This window comes from Pseudophryne corroboree, chromosome 4 (assembly GCF_028390025.1).
Source record: "Pseudophryne corroboree isolate aPseCor3 chromosome 4, aPseCor3.hap2, whole genome shotgun sequence".
Lineage (NCBI taxonomy): Eukaryota > Metazoa > Chordata > Amphibia > Anura > Myobatrachidae > Pseudophryne > Pseudophryne corroboree.
The window spans coordinates 448,012,934-448,033,266 of record NC_086447.1 but is presented as its reverse complement, the minus strand read 5'-3'; positions in this window follow the sequence as shown (position 1 = coordinate 448,033,266).

The window sequence follows — 20,333 nt, the reverse complement described above, 5'->3', positions numbered from 1 at the left end:
TTTGTTCCGATGTCGATGTCATTCGTGTTTTTTTTTTATTTTTACGGCAGTGATTAGCAAAACACTGCCGACTTTTTTACAATGATTCTCGGCCGGATCTGTGTGATCCGTGCTGGGGTTCATTTTTTTTTTTTTTTTTTTAAATTAAACACTGTAAAATCCCCAAAAAAAATTGCGTGGGGTCCCCCCTCCTAAGCATAACCAGCCTCTGGCTCTTTGAGCCGATCCTGGTTGCAGAAATATGGGGAAAAAAATGACAGGGGTTCCCCCATATTTAAGCAACCAGCATCGGGCTCTGCGCCTGGTCCTGGTTCCAAAAATACGGGGGACAAAAAGAGTAGGGGTCCCCCGTATTTTTAAAACCAGCACCGGGCTCCACTAGCTGGACAGATAATGCCACAGCCGGGGGTCACTTTTATATAGTGCCCTGCGGCCGTGGCATCAAATATCCAACTAGTCACCCCTGGCCGGGGTACCCTGGGGGAGTGGGGACCCCTTCAATCAAGGGGTCCCCCCCCCCAGCCACCCAAGGGCCAGGGGTGAAGCCCGAGGCTGTCCCCCCCCATCCAATGGGCTGCGGGTGGGGAGGCTGATAGCCTTTTGTGATAATGAAAAGATATTGTTTTTAGTAGCAGTACTACAAGGCCCAGCAAGCCTCCCCGCATGCTGGTACTTGGAGAACCACAAGTACCAGCATGCGACGGAAAAACGGGCCCGCTGGTACCTGTAGTACTACTACTAAAAAAATACCCAAAAAAAGACAAGACACACACACCGTGAAAGTAAAGATTTATTACATACATGCACACAAACATACATACATACTTACCTTATGTTCACACGCAGGTCGGTCCTCTTCTCCAGTAGAATCCAAGGGGTACCTGTTGAATAAATTCTACTCACCAGATCGCGGGTCCCAGGGTCCTCGGGGCATCCATTTGTAATCCACGTACTTGCATAAAATAAGAAAACGGAAAGCCGAGCCACGAACTGAAAGGGGCCCCATGTGTGCTCCTGTACTGTATGACAGGCGGCACACGGCAGTGTTACAATGTAGCCGCCTGTCATACAGTACAGGAGCACACAGCCGATCAGGAGAGTGCTACAACGTGGCGCTCCATGATTGGCTGAAGAAACCCACTTAGACATCAGTCAGAGTGGGTTTCTGGCATTCGGGGAAAGGAGTCCCATGTGAAAACATGGGGCCCCTTTCAGTTCGTGGCTCGGCTTTCCGTTTTCTTATTTTATGCAAGTACGTGGATTACAAATGGATGCCCCGAGGACCCTGGGACCCGCGATCTGGTGAGTAGAATTTATTCAACAGGTACCCCTTGGATTCTACTGGAGAAGAGGACCGACCTGCGTGTGAACATAAGGTAAGTATGTATGTATGTTTGTGTGCATGTATGTAATAAATCTTTACTTTCACGGTGTGTGTGTCTTGTCTTTTTTTGGGTATTTTTTTAGTAGTAGTACTACAGGTACCAGCGGGCCCGTTTTTCCGTTGCATGCTGGTACTTGTGGTTCTCCAAGTACCAGCATGCGGGGGAGGCTTGCTGGGCCTTGTAGTACTGCTACTAAAAACAATATCTTTTCATTATCACAAAAGGCTATCAGCCTCCCCATCCGCAGCCCATTGGATGGGGGGGGACAGCCTCGGGCTTCACCCCTGGCCCTTGGGTGGCTGGGGGGGGGACCCCTTGATTGAAGGGGTCCCCACTCCCCCAGGGTACCCCGGCCAGGGGTGACTAGTTGGATTTTTGATGCCACGGCCGCAGGGCACTATATCAAAGTGACCCCCGGCTGTGGCATTATCTGTCCAGCTAGTGGAGCCCGGTGCTGGTTTTAAAAATACGGGGGACCCCTACTCTTTTTGTCCCCCGTATTTTTGGAACCAGGACCAGGCGCAGAGCCCGATGCTGGTTGCTTAAATATGGGGGAACCCCTGTCAATTTTTCCCCCATATTTCTGCAACCAGGATCGGCTCAAAGAGCCCGAGGCTGGTTATGCTTAGGAGGGGGGACCCCACGCAATTTATTTTAATAAAATAACAACTTTCCCACCCCTTCCCACTGATATACATGCACGGATCTCATGGATCCCTGCATGCCTATCCAATCACAGAAAAAAAAAGCAGGTCTGTTTTTTTATAGCACTTTTTTACGAGTTGTAATTTTTCACGGCAGTGTTTGTTTTTTTTTTGCTTTGCACTTCTTAGTAAATTACCGAGATTCATACTTAAACAGCCGCGTTTTGACCGATGGTGTATTCATTCGTAATTTTTTTCTTGGACTTGCAAAAAATTACGAATGCCCTCATCACTGCCGTGATTATTGCTTAGTAAATTACTGAGATGACACTTTGATGAAAAAACGGCATCTCGGTCAAAATCGGGACCTTAGTAAATTTACCCCTTTGGGCCTGATTCTGAATCGGTCACAAAGTAGCTGTATTTGTGGGAAGTCAGATTTACTAGATTATGGAGGTAAATTTACTAAAATGGGAGTTCTATTTAAGATGGGATGTTGCCCATAGCAACCAATCAGATTCTACTTCTCATTTATCTAGACCCTTCTAGAAGATAATACCTGGAATCTGATTGGTTGCTATGGGCAACTTCCCATCTTAAATAGAACTCCCATCTTTGTAAATTTACCCCATGGTGTCTAGTTACTAAGCCTTGGATTGAGACAAAGTCGATGGAGATAAAGTACCAGCCAATCAGCTCCTAACTGCTATGTTACAGGCTGTGTTTAAAAAATGGCAGTTAGGAGCTGATTGGCTGTTACTTTATCTCCATCAACTTTATCTCTGTCCAAGGTTTAGTAAATAGACCCCTATGTTACTGAGTACACCTAGGGCTAAGGTGAAGATCCATATAGCCTCAAGCAGGAAGCCATACCACCTATTGTTTTTCTGTCATTAGTATCAGCACTTGAACCTGCCCATTCTGGGTGCAAGAGATCCATCACAAACTGTCTTCACTTCACATTATGAGTGACACAGAATTGCATGGAAATATAGCTACATGATAATACGACTCCCATGACACTAAACCAGTGGCTCCCAAACGTTTTTGACCCATGGTGCCCAAAAGCCACCCGATGCTTCCTCCCCTTCAAGCTGAATCGTGTCATCATAGCCTTGCCCCCCACTTCACAATGCCTGGATCATGCCCCCATTGCGGCTCAGTTAGGGGCGCCTCGTTCCCCTTAAAGAGCCGAACAGGACAGGCTGGTAATCAGCAAGTGTGAAATAGCCCCTATTGGCTAGTAAACTTATGAACCCACAGTGATACATGAAAAGGAAGCTGATCAAGTTATCTAGAAAAGAAACACACACCACACATTTCTAGCAAACTGATTAAACCAGTAAATAAGCTGTCATTATATTTGTAAATAAAATGCAGACGCCTTACGCGGGCCATACATATACGCCATATTTACCCAATTCCCCGATCCAATCCGCTGATCAAAAATGCAGATTGATGGCCATTGACGATTACTGATCCATCAGGGATATTCTGCATGTTAAATATCCCCAATTGGCTGATCCCAATAATTTTTTGGTTGAATTCCTCCGATTCCCTTACCCTGGTGTCAGGGGAATGTGGAATCAGGCCCGGTGCTAACCGCTCAGCAAAGGGCTGCAAAGCAGAGAGGCGCCAGGAAGGAGAGGCGCTCTCCCTGCTCTGTATCCCTGTGCTGAGCTGATGTCCCTGCTGCGCCGCCCTGTCCCCCCTGCTGCTGCCAGCTGCTGCGCCTGTCACACTCCATGACAGGCAGTGGCGACGCCAGCTACAAGCCTTCTTTCCCTTCTCCTCCCCTGTCACAGACTCACAGTGCAATGTGCAGACCTAAAAGGGGGCAAGGCTACATGGTAATAAGGGGTGGGGCTACACAGGACCAGGCTGCAAACTGCAACACAGGGGATAAGCTGCCAGAGACGTCCTAATATAAGTGGATGGAAAACAAGTGAGTGAGTGAAAGTGTGTGTGTGTGTGTACAGTATCTATATATACAGTATGTATGTGTGTGTGTATACAGTATCTGTGTATATGAATGTGCGACTGTGTATGTGTGTAATGTATGTACAGTGTGTGTGTGTGTGTGTGTGTGTGTGACTGTGCAGCATAAAGTATGTTAGCGTCACTGGTACAGGGGGTGTTACGTGTGTAAGCATCACTGGTACAGGAGGTGTTACGTGTGTAAGCATCACTGGTACAGGAGGCATTACGTGTGTAAGCATCACTGGTACAGGGGGCTTAATGTGTGTAAGCATCATTACTACAGGGTTTATTATGTATATAAGCGGAACTGCTACACGGAGCATTATGTGTATAAGCATCACTGGTACAGGGGCTTTATATGTGTAAGCATCACTGGTACAGGAGGCGTTACATGTGTAAGCGTCAGTGGTACAGGGGGTGTTACGTGTGTAAGCGTCACTGGTACAGGGAGCGTTACGTGTGCAAGCGTCACTGGTACAGGGTGCGTTACTTATGCAAGTGTCACTACTACAGGGAGTGTTACATGAGCAAGTGTCACTGCTACAGGGTGCGTTACGTGTGCAAGCACCACTACTACAGGGTGCATTACTCATGCAAGCGTCACTGGTACAAGGGACATTATATGTGCAAGCGTCACTGGTACAAGGTGCGTAACGTGTGCAAGTGTCACTGCTACAGCGGGCGTTATATGTGTAATCATCATTGATACAGGGGGCGTTATGTGTGTAAGCATCACTACTACACGGTTTATTGTGTGTATAAGCGGCACTGCTACAGGGAGCATTATGTGTATAAGCATCACTGGTACAGGGGGTGTTATATGTGTAAGCATCACTGGTACAGGAGGCGTTACATGTGTAAGCATCACTGGTACAGGAGGCGTTACGTGTGTAAGCATCACTGGTACAGGAGGTGTTACGTGTGTAAGCGTCACTGGTACAGGGGGCGTTACGTGTGCAAGCGTAACTGGTACAGGGGGCGTTACGTGTGCTTGCATCACTGGTACAGGAGGTATTACGTGTGTAAGTGTCACTGGTACAGGAGGTGTTACGTGTGTAAGCATCAGTGGTACAGGAGGTGTTACGTGTGTAAGCATCAGTGGTACAGGGAGTATTACGTGTGTAAGCATCACGGGTACAGGAGGTGTTACGTGTGTAAAGTATCACTGGTACAGGGGGTGTTACGTGTGTAAGCATCACGGGTACAGGAGGTGTTACGTGTGTAAAGTATCACTGGTACAGGGAGTGTTACGTGTGTAAGCATCACGGGTACAGGAGGTGTTACGTGTGTAAAGTATCACTGGTACAGGGAGTGTTACGTGTGTAAGCATCACGGGTACAGGAGGTGTTACGTATGTAACGTATCACTGGTACAGGGGGTGTTACGTGTGTAAGCATCACTGGTACAGGGGGCGTTACGTGTGTTTGTGTCACTGGTACAGGAGGTGTTATGTGTGTAAGCATCACTGGTATAGGAGGCGTTACGTGTGCAAGTGTCACTACCTGATCCACCTGAAATACATTGAGAAGGCCAGATCCACACTAAGGGGATCATTCAAATCTGATCGCTGTTGTATGTTTTCGCACAGTGGGCAATCAGGTATTAACGGCGTACGCGCGTTGGACAGCAACAAAGGGTGTTGCTGGTCAGCGAGAGGATGATGTGAAAAATCCGTTGGCATGGGCATTCGCAAGGTGATTGACCGGAAGTGGCTGTTTGTGGGTGGAAACTGACCGTTTACTGGGAGTGTCCGGAAAATCGCAGGTGTGCCCAAGTATTATCAGGGAGGGTGTCTGACGTCAGCTCCGGCCCCGATCAGCCTGATGTGATCGCACTGGAGGAGTAAGTCCTGAGCTGCGCAGAGACTGCACAAAGTTGATTTTAGTGGATTTTAGCAGCTCGGCGTACACATGCAATCGCACACTTGCACAGCAAATATAGACTCCCCTTGGAGGTGGCGACTATTTGAACACAGAACAGCAAAATAAGCAGCTCAGCTCTCCCATGCCACTCTAGTTTCCCACCACGTGCCCCATGTAGCAGGGAGAGTAGATCAAGCACTAGCAGTGACCAGTGCAGTGCTGGCGTCGAGGTGACTTTTAGTAGTGGCCGTGGGAGTTACAGGGAGGGTGAGGACAGGGATGCTGACAGGGAGTTAGAAGGAGTGTGAAGAGCACTGAGGGTGGAGTTACAGGAAGGATGAGGGCTGGGACGCTGAGGGGGGAGTTACAGGGAGGGTGAGGACTGGGACGCTGAGGGGGGAGTTACAGGGAGAGTGAGGGCTGGGACGCTGAGGGGGGAGTTACAGGGAGGGTGAGGGCTGGGACGCTGAGGGGGGAGTTACAGGGAGGGTGAGGGCTGGGACGCTGAGGGGGGAGTTACAGGGAGGGTGAGGGCAGGGATACTGACAGGAAGTTAGAAGGAGTGTGAAGAGCACTGGGGGTGGAGTTACAGGAAGGATGAGGGCTGGGACGCTGAGGGGGGAGTTACAGGGAGGGTGAGGGCTGGGACGCTGAGGGGGGAGTTACAGGGAGGGTGAGGGCTGGGACGCTGAGGGGGGAGTTACAGGGAGGGTGAGGGCTGGGACGCTGAGGCGGGAGTTACAGGGAGGGTGAGGGCTGGGACCCTGAGGGGGGAGTTACAGGGAGGGTGAGGGCTGGGATGCTAAGGGGGGTGTTACAGGGAGGGTGAGGGCATGGGCACTGACAGGGAGTTACAAGGAGTGTGAGGAGCACTGAGGGGGGAGTTACAGGGAGGGTGAGGGCAGGGATGCTGAGGGTGGAGTTAGAAGGAGGGTGAGTGCACACTGAGGGGGGAGCTACATGAAGGGTGAGGGCAGAGACACTGATGGGGAGTTACATGTAGAGATGAGCGGGTTCGGTTCCTCGGAAACCGAACCCCCCCGAACTTCACCCATTTTACACGGGTCCGAGGCATACTCGGATTCTCCCGTATGGCTCGGTTAACCCGAGCGTGCCCGAACGTCATCATCCCGCTGTCGGATTCTCGCGAGATTCGGATTCTATATAAGGAGCCGCTATATATAGTAGTAGGCCATTGGAATAGTACCCATTCCAAACCCTATAGTAGTAGGCCATATATAGTAGTAGGCCATGTGGAGGGTAAAATAGGGAAAGATCAAGATCCACTTCCACCTCGTGCTGAAGCTGCTGCCACTAGTCATGGCCGAGACGATGAAATGCCATCAACGTCGTCTGCCAAGGCCGATGCCCAATGTCATAGTAGAGAGCATGTAAAATTCAAAACACAAAAGTTCAGTAAGTAAAAGGACCCAAAAATCAAAATTAAAAGCGTCTGAGGAGAAGCGTAAACTTGCCAATATGCCATTTACGACATGGAGTGGCAAGGAACGGCTGAGGTCCTGGCCTATGTTCATGGCTAGTGGTTCAGCTTCACATGAGGATGGAAGCATTCATCCTCTCGCCAGAAAACTGCAGTGCCACTCCTAGATGGGCCAGGCGTTTGTGTCGGCCACTTGGGTCGCTTAGCTTAGTCACACAGCTACCTCATTGCGCCTCTTTTTTTCTTTGCATCATGTGCTGTTTGGGGACTATTTTTTTGAAGTGCCATCCTGCCTGACACTGCAGTGCCACTCCTAGATGGGCCAGGTGTTTGTGTCGGCCACTTGTGTCGCTTAGCTTAGCCATCCAGCGACCTTGGTGCACCTCTTTTTTTCTTTGCATCATGTGCTGTTTGGGGACTATTTTTTGAAGTGCCATCCTGTCTGACACTGCAGTGCCACTCCTAGATGGGCCAGGTGTTTGTGTCGGCCACTTGGGTCGCTTAGCTTAGTCATCCAGCGACCTCGGTGCAAATTTTAGGACTAAAAATAATATTGTGAGGTGTGAGGTGTTCAGAATAGACTGAAAATGAGTGGAAATTATGGTTATTGAGGTTAATAATACTATGTGATCAAAATGACCCCCAAATTCTATGATTTAAGCGGTTTTTGAGGGGTTTTTGTAAAAAAACACCCGAATCCAAAACACATCCGAATCCGACAAAAAATTTTCAGGGAGGTTTTGCCAAAACGCGTCCGAATCCAAAACACGGCCGCGGAACCGAATCCAAAACCAAAACACAAAACCCGAAAAATTTCCGGTGCACATCACTAGTTACATGGCGGGTGAGGCAGGGACACTGATGGGGAGTTACATGGCGGGTGAGGGCAGGGACACAGACGGGGAGTTACAGGGAGGGTGAGGGCATGGGAGCTGACAGGGAGTTAGAAGGAACGTGAGGAGCACTGAGGGTCGAGTTACAGGAAGGATGAGGTCTGGGACGCTGAGGGGGAGCTACTGGGAGGGTGAGAGTAGGGATGCTGAGGGGGGAGTTAGAAGGAGGGTGAGTGCACACTGAGGGGGGAGTTACAGGGAGGGTGAGGGCAGGGATGCTGACGGGGTGTTACAGGGCGGGTGAGGGCAGGGGCACCAAGGGTGGACTTACAGGGAGAGTGAGGGAAGGGGCATATAAAAATAGCTTTATTAGAATAAATAAAACACTTTAAATCCAAGTGTGGATTAAACATTCATATACAGATTATAACATACGTAGAGCCATCATCCCCCGACTGTTGATTACCATATATTTGGAGTGTAAGTAATGCCTCCTCTCTTCTTTAGGAAAAAGCACCAGCCTGTCACACGTGGGATTCTGTCTGTGTGCTGTCTCTTTGATTTAGAGCAGCCCACTGGGGAGGCGGAGCTCAGGACTCGGAGAGTACTCAGAGCTGCCTGAGATAGTGTGGTCTTCCTGGGCGGGTGAGCAGCACATCTCTTCATGCCGCCGTTGCCACTGTCGCTGCTGCCAGTGGCTGGCAGCAGCAGCAGCGAACAGGCAGGACAGTGTGGCTTCCTCAGTAAGGAGACAGCGCGGGGGGGGGGGGGGGGGGGGGCACTTTTCATGCTGCCGGAGCAGCTGCTGCCTGTCACAGTGACATGCGCTGGCAGCCGGCAGCAACAGCAGCAGTTCTCAGCAAGGAGGTGTGACAGGGAGATAGAAAGTGTCAGGGAAATAGTGGGTGACAGAAAGACATTGGGTGACAGAAAAATAGTGGGTGACATGGTGAGGGAGACAGGGAGATACTAGGTGATGGAGATAGTGGGTGACAGAGAGAGAGTTACAAGGAGATAATGGGTGACATGGTGAGGGTGACAGGGGCATAGTGGGTGACATGGTGAGGGTGACAGGGGGATAGTGGGTGACATGGTGAGGGTGACAGGTGGATAGTGGGCGACATGGTGAGGGTGACAGGGGGATAGTGGGTGACATGGTGAGGGTGAGAGGTGGATAGTGGGTGACATGGTGAGGGTGACAGGGGGATAGTGGGTGACATGGTGAGGGTGAGAGGTGTATAGTGGGTGACATGCTGAGGGTGACAGGGGGATAGTGGGTGACATGGTGAGGGTGACAGGGGGATAGTGGGTGACATGGTGAGGGTGAGAAGTGGATAGTGGGTGACATGGTGAGGGTGACAGGGGGATAGTGGGTGACATGGTGAGGGTGAGAGGTGGATAGTGGGTGACATGGTGAGGGGGACAGGGGGATAGTGGGTGACATGGTGAGGGTGAGAGGTGGATAGTGGGTGACATGGTGAGGGTGACAGGAGGATAGTGGGTGACATGGTGAGGGTGACAGGTGGATAGTGGGTGACATGGTGAGGGTGACAGGGGGATAGTGGGTGACATGGTGAGGGTGACAGGGGGATAGTGGGTGACATGGTGAGGGTGAGAAGTGGATAGTGGGTGACATGGTGAGGGTGACAGGGGGATAGTGGGTGACATGGTGAGGGTGAGAGGTGGATAGTGGGTGACATGGTGAGGGGGACAGGGGGATAGTGGGTGACATGGTGAGGGTGAGAGGTGGATAGTGGGTGACATGGTGAGGGTGACAGGAGGATAGTGGGTGACATGGTGAGGGTGACAGGTGGATAGTGGGTGACATGGTGAGGGTGACAGGGGGATAGTGGGTGACATGGTGAGGGTGACAGGTGGATAGTGGGTGTCATGGTGTGGGTGACAGGGGGATAGTGGGTGACATGGTGAGGGTGAGAGGTGGATAGTGGGTGACATGGTGAGGGTGAGAGGTGGATAGTGGGTGACATGCTGAGGGTGACAGGGGGATAGTGGGTGACATGGTGAGGGTGACAGGGGGATAGTGGGTGACATGGTGAGGGTGAGAAGTGGATAGTGGGTGACATGGTGAGGGTGACAGGGGGATAGTGGGTGACATGATGAGGGTGACAGGGGGATAGTGGGCGACATGGTGAGGGTGAGAGGTGGATAGTGGGTGACATGGTGAGGGTGACAGGGGGATAGTGGGTGACATGGTGAGGGTGAGAGGTGGATAGTGGGTGACATGGTGAAGGTGAGAGGTGGATAGTGGGTGACATGGTGAGGGTGACAGGGGGATAGTGGGTGACATGGTGAGGGTGACAGGTGGATAGTGGGTGACATGGGGTGACGGTGACAGGTGGATAGTGGGTGACATGGTGAGGGTGACAGGTGGATAGTGGGTGACATGGTAAGGGTGACAGGTGGATAGTGGATGACATGGTGAGGGTGACAGGGGGATAGTGAATGATAGGGCACAGACAGCCTTCTACAGGGCCGTTTCTAGACAATTTGGCTCCCAGTGCGAGATTTCAAAATGCGCCCCCCCCACCATTGCTATAAAAAAAAATTGCGTGCCCCCCCCCCCCCATATAGCCAGAAAAAAAGCATGCGCGCGCTCCCGACAAGGCTGTGTGGCCTGATTGAAATGGGCGTGGTCTCATTACAGTGGGCGTGGCCTCGTCTGATATCACACCCACCACAGGGGGAAAAAATACAAATAAAAAAGTCCCCTTTTTACACATTACACCAGGCAAGTGTCCCCATATTACACAGCGGGGCAGGCGGGTGTCCCCATTTTACAAACTGCGGCAGGCAGGTGTCCCCATTTTACAAAGTGCGGCAGGCAGGTGTCCCCATTTTACAAAGTGCGGCAGGCAGGTGTCCCCATTTTACACAGTACGCAGGCAGATATCCCCATTTTACACAGTACGCAGGCAGGTGTCCCCATTTTACACAGTACGCTGGCAGGTGTCCCCATTTTACACAGTACGCACGCAGGTGTCCCCATTTTACACAGTACGCACGCAGGTGTCCCCATTTTACACAGTACGCAGGCACGTGCCCCCATTTTACACAGTACGCAGGCAGGTATCCCAATTTACACAGTGCGGCAGGTATCCCCAGTTACACAGTGCGGCAGGTATCCCCATTTACACAGTGCGGCAGGTGCCCCCATTTTACACAGTGCGGCAGGTGCCCCCATTTTACACAGTGCGGCAGGTGTCAAGTGGGGGGAGGGAGGGAGGGAGAGAGAGAGAGAATAGTATACTTACAACTTGCCGCTCTTCGGGTCCCGCGCGCCGGCCGCCTCCTCTGTCGATGGTTATCTCCAGTCCTCCTCTCCTCCCTCTCTCATCCCCCGAGCGCTCCTGCTCGGGGGGCGGGGCTTCGCGAAATGACGCGTTTGCGTCATGATATCACGACGCAAACGCGTCATTCCGCGAAGCCCCGCCCCCCGAGCAGGAGCGCTCGGGGGATGAGAGAGGGAGGAGAGGAGTAGTCACAAAGTGCCGCGGCGGGCGCCCCGTGCGGTTGCACGGCTCGCCCGCCGCTAGAAACGGCACTGCCCTTCTAACCCTCCCCCCCCCCTCCCCACTGCACGGTGACAGGGGCAGGGGATGCCTTCCAGCAGCACTGACAGCCTCCCCCCCCACCCCCCCTTTCACAGAGCACAGAGGATGCCTCCAGTGGCACAGCCAGCCTCCTCTACCCCTAGTCACAGGGGATGCTTCCAGCGTCTAAGGCAGCTTCCTCCCCCTCCCTCGCTGTCACAGGGGATAATGCCTCCAGCCGCCTCTTACCTCTCTCCACCACGCTATCCCCGGGGATGCCTCCAGCCGCACAGTCCACAGCCAGCCTCCTCACCCTCTCCGTTCCTGCTCACCTGTCCGACTCCAGGCTCAGTAGGTCCTCCGTCTGCTGCAACCATCGCGCGCGGAGAGATCCCCTCCTCCCTCAAGCTGACGGCCGGGAAGCTCGCACCTCGCAGAGCAGAGCTCAAGGAGGCGGAGCTCCTCTGGCTGCAGGCATGCTGCTGCTGCTGTGTGACTAGCAGCGCAGCGGCAGCAATAACAAAAAATATGCCTGAAAATGACGGGGGAGGGGTCTGCACCGGGCGCGGGACGTTCACTACACAGAGCGGAGGATGTAATGTGCGGTCTTTCACCTGACCGCACATCGCTCCTCCACTCCTCCTCTCCCCTGATCAGCGCCTCTCTATGTTTTGGGGGGGCGAGCTGACCCCTTGCCAGTTCCGATGCTTCTGGTTATATTGTGTCTATACTGTGCAGGGAAAAATAGTAGATGCTTTAATTTTACACTGCAATTTACAGTAGATATCAGTTTGAACACACCTCACCCAAATCTAACTGTCTCTGCACATGTTATACAGTGTCTGCCCCCCCTGCAGTGCAACCTGCTTTTGGGGGTCATTCCGAGTTGTTCGCTCGCAAGCTGCTTTTAGCAGATTTACTCACGCTAAGCCGACGCCTACTGGGAGTGAATCTTAGCTTCTTAAAATTGCGAACGACGTATTCGCAATATTGCGATTACACCTCTCTTAGCAGTTTCTGAGTAGCTCCAGACTTACTCGGCATCTGCGATCAGTTCAGTGCTTGTCGTTCCTGGTTTGACGTCACAACCAGACACTCCTCCGTTTCTCCAGCCACTCCCGCGTTTTTCCCAGAAACGGTAGCGTTTTTCCGCACACACCCATAAAACGGCCAGTTTCCGCCCAGTAACACCCACTTCCTGTCAATCACACTACGATCACCAGAACGATGAAAAAACCTTGTAATGCCGTGAGTAAAATTCCTAACTGCATAGCAAATTTACTTGGCGCAGTCGCACTGCGGACATTGCGCATGCGCACTAAGCGGAAAATCGCTGAGATGCGAAAAAAATTACCGAGCGAACAACTCGGAATGACCCCCTTTGTTCATTAGTGTGCTTTTTGGTTTGCTAACAACTCTGAATAACCCCCATAGAGTAGACTTTGCTTAAATCATTGCACCAAGAATCATTCCCATTCTAAACACAAGGTGGCAATATTGACTTATTTCTAAGAAAACAAATACCTGAAGTTACACTTAAATTATAAAATATTTCTTACATTATAGCATAATCAATGACCAGTTTATAAAATGTTGTGAATAACCATTTAATAAGAGGCTTTGCTGTGTTTTTATATGGCTTGGTGCCTATTTATCAAATAATATTTAAAATATAAACTTTTCAGGGGTACCCACAAATATTAAGTATTCCCCAGATGTAGTATGAAGGGAACATAGTAGTTCACCTTTGAGTCACCCGCAGTTGCCAAAAGTTGCCTATGCCCAACTACGAAGCATGTTCAGTGTAAAATGGACTTGCGTATAACTCTGGATCAGTTTCTTATTGGGGGTCATTCCGAGTTGTTCGCTCACTGCCGTTTTTAGCAGAATTGCGATCAGGCTGAAAACCGGCAGTTCTGCACATGCGTATGGGCCGCAGTGCGCACGCGCTAAGTACTTTCACACAAAACTATGCAATTTTACACATGGCCAAGCGACGCTTTTCAGTCGCTCTGCTGATCGGTGAGTGATTGACAGGAAGTGGGTGTTTCTGGGTGGTAACTGAGCGTTTTCAGGGAGTGTGCTAAAAAACTCAGGTGTGCCAGCCAAAAACGCGGGAGTGGCTGGGGAAATGGGGGAGTGGCTGGCCGAATGCAGGGCGTGTTTGTGACATCAAACCAGGAACTAAACGGACTGAGGTGATCGCAATCTAGGAGTAGGTCTGGAGCTACTCAGAAACTGCAGGGAAATATTTAATAGCAGAACTGCTAATCTTTCGTTCGCACTTCTGCTAAGCTAAGATACACTCCCAGAGGGCGAAGGCCTAGCGTGTGCACTGCTGCTTAAAGCAACTAGCGAGCGAACAACTCGGAATGAGGGCCTTTGTCCACATAACTTCAATGGAAAGTAAAGATGCATGTGAATTCATTATATAATGGAAAGGTTTAGATGCAATCATATCTGTAGGTAACAATACAAAAACCATGATGGTTTACGCACTGCTCCTATGCTTACATTTCTACGTATGTGCAGGATGTGTCATGTGCTATCTCTGTGAGATCACTCACAGGGCCTAATTCAGACTGGATCGCTGCAGCGGCTGATTGACAGGCAGAGGCGGTTGTGGGGCGGGAGGAGGCGTGCCAACAGCTTCAGAACGCCATTGGCGGGGCATGGTCCAGACAACGCAGGCGTGTCCAGACCATTGCAGGGGTGGGCCGCGGCGGCTGCATGATGTCACGTGCAGCCACTGCGACACGGGGCGTGGCGAGAAGCGGCCTGCCAGCGCGCAGGAGCTGCGCTGGCAGGGAGCTTCTCAGTGGGTGCAAAGGCGATGCTTTTGCACCCTTGCAGGGGGTAGGGCCAGGCATGCTGGGCTTACTAGTCCTGTGCTGGGCGTCCCCCCGCATGTCTGAGTAACTGTTCTTTGATGTGCTAAATTTAGCACATCCACGATCATATCTGAATTATCCTCACAGTACGCAAAAGCCACAGCATAATTGCTTCACACAGGTTACTATTCCCAATCGTAGGCCACATGAATGGTAAAGTATGAAAAAAACAAAAAAAAACCTCATGTCGACCATATGTGGTGTAGACCATTGTCATGTCTACCATTTGAACCTGACTGATGGCATTTGGACCATATTAACCATTTGGTGTCGACCTATTGGCTGTCAACCTTTTAACTGTAGACCTATCATCCGGATACCATGGTAGCCTACCTACTTGCCACTACAGAAATAAATGTATTATTAAGATGGATTTTTTTATTCAGTGTAGTGATTACCAAATAATTGCAAGATTATAAGGGCGCTATAAGGGTAACAGAATTTTGGTCTTGGAAATATAAACAAATAATGGAATTCTGTGCAGAAGATTGGATTGGGGGAGCAGTGGGACATGTGCATAGCTGGATTAAGGGGTCCAAGTTCTCCCGTTATCATTGGCGGGTTCATTGTCTCGTCATCTGTCGCAGTAGAAAACCTGGCGCCCTTATACCAAAAGATGATAGACTGGAAGTGCGCTGCGCAGCAACATCATCACTGTGCTAAGCTTTCCTAACCTGTTAGTAATTTGCATACACAGCATGATATGGTCTAGCTCTTCTACTACAGCAGGCAGGGGACTGGACAATTCATCCCCCCCCCCCCCCCCTACAAAATTGGGACTGTGTGAAAGAAGTGCCAGGAGGAGGATGCCACTGTCACTGTGTGATTAAAGTAAGAGAAAGCGGGGAGATGGATAATTGGATAATATGAAGGAAAAGGTAGCACTGGGAGAACAGAGTAGCGTTGGTTAATGACCGTCGCTGACTACAAATCATCAATGGTCTATGCCTAATGTTTACTAGTTTTACCATTGATGGCAGAGACAAGAATGGTAGCTGTGAGCAGGGCCGACAACAGAAATTTTGGGGCCCGGTACATGTATTTCTCCGGGGCCCCCCATCAACCTTTCTCAAGACACACGCACACATATAATTTATATATATATATAAAAAATTAAGTATATAAAAGCGCCTAATAGTGTTGGTGAAAAAGTATGTGCATTCAGGTGTAATAAGTTATAACAATAGGTAACAACTTAGCTTCAAATAATTTCAGGCTGATGACTCTTAGAGGCAGGACATGTGGAGAAAAAATAAAAGCAACATAGTGTGTACTGTTTTTTAAAATAAACCAATAATTTTTACAGCAGCTCTAGAGTTAGGAATTTTGCTCATTCCAATAATTTTCAAAAGAGCGAGTTAAAAACAAGCAACAACAATTTTAATAAACAAAATCCTGCCACAGATGTAGGTAACCAACATACAAGAGTCTATATAAAAACTATTCATAAATCCGTGGATGCAGGTAGCGCACATACAGGATTTGAGAAATAAAAGCGGCTTATCTGTCCACATGGAGAGTGTCCAGAAAGTAGGCAGCAACTCTCTGTCTTAAAAATGCAAGTAGCAGACGTACAAGGATATATTTAAAATAGGCAGTTCATCTGTGCATAAATGTAGGTAGCACACGTACAGGATTGAAAAATCAAAACAGCTTATCTGTCCATATGTGGGGAGTCCAAGGGGTAAGTAGCAGGTCCCTGACCCAACGCGTTTTGTCCTATTATTTGGACTTCATCAAGGTGATGAAGTCCAAATAATAGGACGAAACGCGTTGGAACAGGGACCTGCTACTTACCCCTTGGACTCCCGACATATGGACAGATAAGCTGTTTTGATTTTTCAATCCTGTACGTGTGCTACCTACATTTATGCACAGATGAACTGCCTATTTTAAATATATCCTTGTACGTCTGTACGTGTGCTACCTACATTTATGCACAATAGTAGCAGGAATCACCCTGCTACTATTGAAATCCTCAGTTAAGCTGCTTTTTCTTTATACAGAATTTTTTATATATATATATATATATATATATATATATATATATATATTTATTTCTTTACATAATTATAGACATACAGTTGTTTCTAATGTTTCTCATTTTTTAGTGCATGAATTTTTAGCACCATTTTTATTGTTGTCTCACATACACAGTGAGGGTGCCAGGCCCCTGGAGGAACTCACTGCAGCCAGAGCACATCGGTGGGCAGGGCCGGATCATGCCATCAGGGGGACCAGGGCACTTGAGACAGGGGGACCCTACCAGATTGCTGTGCCTGCTGCTGGTTTAGGGGCGTGGCCTAATCACAGGAGTCGTGGCCACACCCACATATGCAAATTACGGGGATCAGATTTTTTTGGGACAGATTTTGGTCCCTCGACCAGTGTGATCTTGCTTCCCCTACATCCTAGCACAGGCAGAAGAGACTGCTGCTGCTAAGCGGCAGCAGCCTCCCTGCACTAACACATCACAGCCAGCACACAGCTGCTGTTGCTGGCAAGACGGGGAGAGCCTCAGAGCTGCTCCAGCCGGGGATCCCCCTAAAACTGTGGGGTCTGGGGTAGAGATGAGCGGGTTCGGTTTCTCTGAATCCGAACCCGCCGAACTTCAGCTTTTTTTACACGGGGCCGAGCAGGCTCGGATCCTCCCGCCTTGCTCGGTTAACCCGAGCGCGCCCGAACGTCATCATCCCGCTGTCGGATTCTCGCGAGGCTCGGATTCTATCGCGAGACTTGGATTCTATATAAGGAGCCGCGCGTCGCCGCCATTTTTCACACGTGCATTGAGATTGATAGGGAGAGGACGTGGCTGGCGTCCTCTCCGTTTAGAGTGACTAATAGTACTAGAGAGAGAGAGACACAAATTTTGGGGAGCATAATATAGGAGGAGTACTACTTGCTGCTGATAGTGTGACCAGTGGCAGTGACCAGTGCCACCAGTTTAATGAATCCGTTCTCTGCCTGAAAAAAAACGATACACAGTGTGACACAGTCACACATACCATATCTGTGCTCAGCCCAGTGTGCTGCATCATATACTGTATATCATTATCTGACTGCTGAGTGCTCACTGCTCACACAGCTTAATTGTGGGGGAGACTGGGGAGCAGTTATAGCAGGAGTACATATTTTAAGTACAGTGCACACTTTTGCTGCCAGAGTGCCACTGCCAGTGTGACTGACCAGTGACCACTGACCACCAGTATTGTGATTGTCTGCTGACCACCAGTATATTGTGATTGTCTGCCTGAAAAAGTTAAACACTCGTCGTGTGGTGTTTTTATAAACGCATTCTGCAGACAGTGTCTAGCAGGTCCGTCATTACATAATATATACCTGTCCGGCTGCAGTACTAGTGTGATATATATATATATATATATATTTTAATTTTATCTCATTATCATCCAGTCTATATTAGCAGCAGACACAGTACGGTAGTCCACGGCTGTAGCTACCTCTGTGTCGGCAGTCGCTCGTCCATCCATAATTGTATACCACCTACCCGTGGTTTATTTTTTTTCTATCTTCTTGATACAAGTAGCTTACTTTAGGAGTCTGCAGTGCTGAGTCTGACAGACAGTGTCCAGCAGGTCCGTCATTACATAATATATACCTGTCCGGGTGCAGTACTAGTGTGATATATATATATATATATTTTAATTTTATCTCATTATCATCCAGTCTATATTAGCAGCAGACACAGTACGGTAGTCCACGGCTGTAGCTACCTCTGTGTCGGCAGTCGCTCGTCCATCCATAATTGTATACCACCTACCCGTGGTTTATTTTTTTTTCTATCTTCTTGATACTAGTAGCTTACTTTAGGAGTCTGCAGTGCTGAGTCTGACAGACAGTGTCCAGCAGGTCCGTCATTACATAATATATACCTGTCCGGCTGCAGTACTAGTGTGATATATATATATATATATATATATTTTAATTTTATCTCATTATCATCCAGTCTATATTAGCAGCAGACACAGTACGGTAGTCCACGGCTGTAGCTACCTCTGTGTCGGCAGTCGCTCGTCCATCCATAAGTATACTAGTATCCATCCATCTCCATTGTTTACCTGAGGTGCCTTTTAGTTGTGCCTATTAAAATATGGAGAACAAAAATGTTGAGGTTCCAAAATTAGGGAAAGATCAAGATCGACTTCCACCTCGTGCTGAAGCTGCTGCCACTAGTCATGGCCGAGACGATGAAATGCCAGCAACGTCGTCTGCCAAGGCCGATGCCCAATGTCATAGTACAGAGCATGTAAAATCCAAAACACCAAATATCAGTAAAAAAAGGACTCAAAAATCTAAAATAAAATTGTCGGAGGAGAAGCGTAAACTTGCCAATATGCCATTTACCACACGGAGTGGCAAGGAACGGCTGAGGCCCTGGCCTATGTTCATGGCTAGTGGTTCAGCTTCACATGAGGATGGAAGCACTCAATGAAAAGACTCAAGCTGGCAAAAGCACCGCAAAGAACTGTGCGTTCTTCGAAATCACAAATCCACAAGGAGAGTCCAATTGTGTCGGTTGCGATGCCTGACCTTCCCAACACTGGACGTGAAGAGCATGCGCCTTCCACCATTTGCACGCCCCCTGCAAGTGCTGGAAGGAGCACCCGCAGTCCAGTTCCTGATAGTCAGATTGAAGATGTCAGTGTTGAAGTACACCAGGATGAGGAGGATATGGGTGTTGCTAGCGCTGGGGAGGAAATTGACAAGGAGGATTCTGATGGTGAGGTGGTTAGTTTAAGTCAGGCACCCGGGGAGACACCTGTTGTCCGTGGGAGGAATATGGCCGTTGACATGCCTGGTGAAAATACCAAAAAAATCAGCTCTTCGGTGTGGAAGTATTTCAACAGAAATGCGGACAACATTTGTCAAGCCGTGTGTTGCCTTTGTCAAGCTGTAATAAATAGGGGTAAGGACGTTAACCACCTCGGAACATCCTCCCTTATACGTCACCTGCAGCGCATTCATAATAAGTCAGTGACAAGTTCAAAAACTTTGGGCGACAGCGGAAGCAGTCCACTGACCAGTAAATCCCTTCCTCTTGTAACCAAGCTCACGCAAACCACCCCGCCAACTCCCTCAGTGTCAATTTCCTCCTTCCCCAGGAATGCCAATAGTCCTGCAGGCCATGTCACTGGCAATTCTGACGAGTCCTCTCCTGCCTGGGATTCCTCCGATGCATCCTTGCGTGTAACGCCTACTGCTGCTGGCGCTGCTGTTGTTGCTGCTGGGAGTCGATGGTCATCCCAGAGGGGAAGTCGTAAGCCCACTTTTACTACTTCCACCAAGCAATTGACTGTCCAACAGTCCTTTGCGAGGAAGATGAAATATCACAGCAGTCATCCTGTTGCAAAGCGGATAACTGAGGCCTTGACAACTATGTTGGTGTTAGACGTGTGTCCGGTATCCGCCGTTAGTTCACAGGGAACTAGACAATTTCTTGAGGTAGTGTGCCCCCGTTACCAAATACCATCTAGGTTCCACTTCTCTAGGCAGGCGATACCGAGAATGTACACGGACGTCAGAAAAAGACTCACCAGTGTCCTAAAAAATGCAGTTGTACCCAATGTCCACTTAACCACGGACATGTGGACAAGTGGAGCAGGGCAGGGTCAGGACTATATGACTGTGACAGCCCACTGGGTAGATGTATGGACTCCCGCCGCAATAATAGCAGCGGCGGCACCAGTAGCAGCATCTCGCAAACGCCAACTCTTTCCTAGGCAGGCTA